Here is a 4444-nt window from a genome sequence, read left to right as displayed (position 1 = left end):
TAAAAACGACCAAAGTCACCATTTTCGCCCCTATGTACCCCATTTTGGACCAAATGTACCCCAAACTGGACCCTTTAGCTTTATTGTAATGTTAAACGCCCATAGAGATCCCCCTAAAAAGAATAATAAACTGGCGGTCCAATTTTGGGTACATTAATTATTTCGGAGAGATAAAACTAATTCTGGCAAACTGCTGCGATTTATAGTGAATGGAAAAAAAAAGCAAATTTCTAGCGATTGGGAGCAATAATAAAACCTTATAATTTGTATACACTCTGCTCTTTTTTTCCAAAACACTTTTACCGATGACCACCCGCTATTTTACGGTACCCTTTTACAACCCTTAGGGGCCCGAAAGTGTTTGAAAGTGTTTGTCGGCGAAAACCCATTGAACTATTTATTACCAGCTCGAAAGACAGGTGCCCTAGGCCCGACATTCACTATGACTGAAACTATTTAACGGCTGTTTGCATAACATCGTTGTCCACACCGTCTGCCGAATAGGGGCAGATAACCTATTGACCTAAAATGGGTTAACACCTGGGTTTTATGGGTTATAACATCGTAAATCATCTAACCTCGTAAATCAGCTAACCTTTTGACCTAAAATGGGTTACCACGCCAGATATTAACTACGATGGGCCCATTTAACGGGCTGTTTGCATAACATCGTTGTCCACACCGCCATAGATAACCTATTGACCCAGGGTAACATCGTAAATCATCTAACCTATTGACCTAACCTTTTGACCTGCCGAAAATCTACGCAAAATGGGACCCCTACAGGGGCCTGTTTCACCCCTATTTCCCCTATTTAACGGCTGTTTGCATCGTGTCCACACCGCCATAGATAACCTATTGACCCAGGGTAACATCGTAAATCATCTAACCTCTTAAATAAGCTAACCTTTTGACCTAACCTTTTGACCCCGCCGAATATTGCCGCAAAATGGGGGCCCCTACAGGGGCCTGTTTCACCCCCGTTTCCCCCGCCCGCAGGTGCCCCCTTATCGGTATACAGTCTCACTTATCTCTTAAACCATATTTGTTTTACCAGATTTTTCATTTACAATCTAATGACGATTCTGGCTGTCTTGGCTTTAAAATGGATTGCATTTGCGCTGTTATTCGTATCCAGTGTTTCTGCCAGGCAACTAAATTCGAGATAAAAATAGGTTTTATATTCTTTGGCCCGACCAACGTCCAGATGTCCAAAATACAATAATTGTCTTTCGACTTGTTCCCAAACCTTCAAATAAAATTTATTTTGAAATAATTATTTTATTGAATTAAATTTTTCATCGATGCTAGTAGCGTTTCTTTCGGTTTTGATTTTCTGCGTACCTTTTTTGGATTATTTTTTGGTTGAAATTTGAACAAATTCTTCTAAGTGCTGTCACAGAAACATCGTATATTTTAGTCCACTTATGCGCACAAAAATATGTGTAACATCGGATATACTAAGAAAGTAAATGCACTATTTTTATTTATTAATAATGTTTTAATAATAATTTAAACCACATCTTTTAAATTCCTGAGATGGCGTTAATGATACGTTTTTTCAAAGCCGTTGCTTTATAATATTAATACAAAGGGATGCACAACGAGAAACCATATTACTGTCTTTTGATATTCAAAAATGTATTCAAACACCACCATAGAGGTAGAATAAATTACTGGAATTTTTTTAGTCTCGTCAAATAATATCGTTATGGATTTAATTATTTCAAAGTTCAACTTTAACCAAATAAAAGAAACATTTATGTTTAAATGGTGTTTCATTCTTTAATAAAAGTAAAAAAATTGCAAAGTGATGTATTGAAAGTGTAATGAAAAACTAGGTTTTACAACTTTTAATTATACCTTTAAAGGGAATATAACCTCTGGTATTTATGTCGCCCTCCGAGAGTTCCAATATTGTCCGCTGATTGTGAAGGGAATTAAGGAAATTGATGGGGTCTTCCATAAAGAACGCGTTGGAGGTTCTATTCCCTTTAAGTAAACGGTATAGGACAGTATAGTAACATATTTCGTCTTGAAATTAGTTCGGCAAACTCTGAATATCATCATAAGCCTATCATAAGGTCCCTATAAGCAAAGGTCTAGGCCAAATTTTTGACGATCACATACCCGTTATTAAGAGGTAGGTATTCAAAATCTGCACCTCCTAGTGGCTACGTCCTCAACTATGCATTTCTGGAATAAATTTCGAGAAATGCATGATGAATGCGCGCAGGCCGTGCGCGAACGTTTTTAAACGTAGAACCACGCGGGAGAAATCTAAGATCTTCGCCGCGAGCCCTCAGCACCGTAGCCAAGGCTTATTCGCTATTTTATCGCTTTCAAACTTAAAATTAACACTTATCTTTTCAAAATGATTCATCAGAACCTAAAACTGGCCATTAGAAATAAGAGTGGTGTTCTTGAAGGTATTTGTGTCGCATTTATCAACCCGAGCGTGGCTGTTTAACCGAGTTCGATAACATTTTATAAGTAGAAATTTTGAAAAAGAAGATGTCGCTACTGCCCTATCGTCGTACGTTAATTTTCTTCTCTCCAGGACAACGCCGTTACCATGTGCCCCTATGGTAGACCTTTGCTTACTTTAAATGCTATCGGGAAATAATTTCATTAAAAATCAAAAAAAATTATTGGGCTAGTGTTTCAAGGGCAAACGAATATTAAATTATCGATCTTGTCATTTTCTTTTATTGGTTTCGAGGCAGAAGACGATGACTGAGATCACCGTTCCGCAAAACCAGACTCGGAATATGGGCATCAAGAATGACATCGCGATCGGTTTCGGCGAAGTGTTCCTTTCCTTTGGCTTCTTGTGGTCGATGAAACATTTATAGTATATATCGTACAGTATTCCTTGTCGGGTTTCCACAAATCTCAAAACTCTGAAAAACAACAAGAAAATTTAAATAATGCACAATTTTACGTTAAACAAAACGAAATGTATCGATTCCATTTTGGGTTACTCTTAAATTACCCTCTTTCAATTTATAAATATTTTTAAATCATGTTGAAAGTTTCATTTAAGTTACCATAGAGGCACCGTGCGGCAAAAGCTGTACGTTCTAGGCAGAGGAATACAAGAACCATTACCATTATGCACCGGTAATAATCGGAGTAAGAATAGAGTATTTTATTTTGTACCTCTAATATCAGATCCTGTGAATTATCTACAAGTATTTACTATCCCTATTTTTGGACCTCGCACGTGGGTTTAGAATAAGAAAGCTGTAGCATAACATAGCAAGCGGGGATTTTGATCTTCAAATGCTAGACACAGTAAAGCGAAGTCAATTATTTATTGTAAAGCAAAGCGAAGTCGATTTTAAAAAGCTATAGCATAGTGTAGAAATGAATGTAGTAGTAATGAAGAATGCTATGCTTTGAAATGCTATGAATGGCTACTAAGCCAAAATTAGCATTGCTATGACTACGATATGCTCCGTTTTAAAAGTCTGCCGAAATTGGCCCTTTTGCAACCAAGTTATTAATTCTTAAAAATAGGCTTTGGAATTGATTAAATTTAATTTGATAATAGGAATTTAACAAATATGTAATACATATTGTTATTTTAATAAAAGGTGGCTACTAAAAGATAAGGCAAAACCCAACATTGCATTATCTGCCAACAAAACATAGTGCAAATAACGATATATCTATGAAGAAATCTGTTTTTCTCCTCATGAATGGTTTGGAATGGCAGGTGCGAAACTAACAATTGTAAGTATAATTTATAGAATTCCTCACCGATATTGTATGGTTTCTCGAATGAATGGTGGTAAAATAGCGGATATAAACAGGTTCCTTGTCATAGATAAATATTCTTTTTTTCCACGGTAAACATTATCGCAATCTTTGCTATTCTTGCGGATGTCTGATGACAAGTGAAATGGTGCGAGTAACGCTGACTTCCGATGTTCAAGACTGATTCCATTAGGATATTGTGGTTTTGCTTTTGCCAAAAACCGTTTCGTTTCTGCCGTCCGCAGATTCTATGGAAATCGTTCAAACCGTTTTAATTATTTTTATAGAGTAAAGTATCCTGTCTGCCACTAAATGGCATACCATGGGGCTTTGACGTCTGGGTCCAAATTTTGATATGGCGCCCAAGATCTAGATCATTAATTATATATATTAGGAATAAATATTCATTTGCCACTTATATATTACGTCGTTGGTTCTGTTCTATTCAGAATTATGTACCGATTAAATTCCCATCGAAATTCATATGATTTCGTCCTAATAATAATAATAATACTCAGCTAGGCTAATACCCAAGGCACCACCTTAGGCCTAAGTCATCGAGCGACTTAGAACCGTGTTCTGTCATTAATAACGTTAAGAACTTAACTCTACGCGCATATTAATTCGAAACGTCAAACGCATCTAAAGGACCTTAAGAAAAATTTGAAATTAAACGACGCAT

The sequence above is a fragment of the Leiobunum rupestre genome, chromosome 1 (assembly GCF_980474605.1).
Source record: "Leiobunum rupestre chromosome 1, qqLeiRupe1.1.hap1, whole genome shotgun sequence".
NCBI classification, from domain to species: domain Eukaryota; kingdom Metazoa; phylum Arthropoda; class Arachnida; order Opiliones; family Sclerosomatidae; genus Leiobunum; species Leiobunum rupestre.
This window is presented reverse-complemented; position numbering follows the sequence as displayed.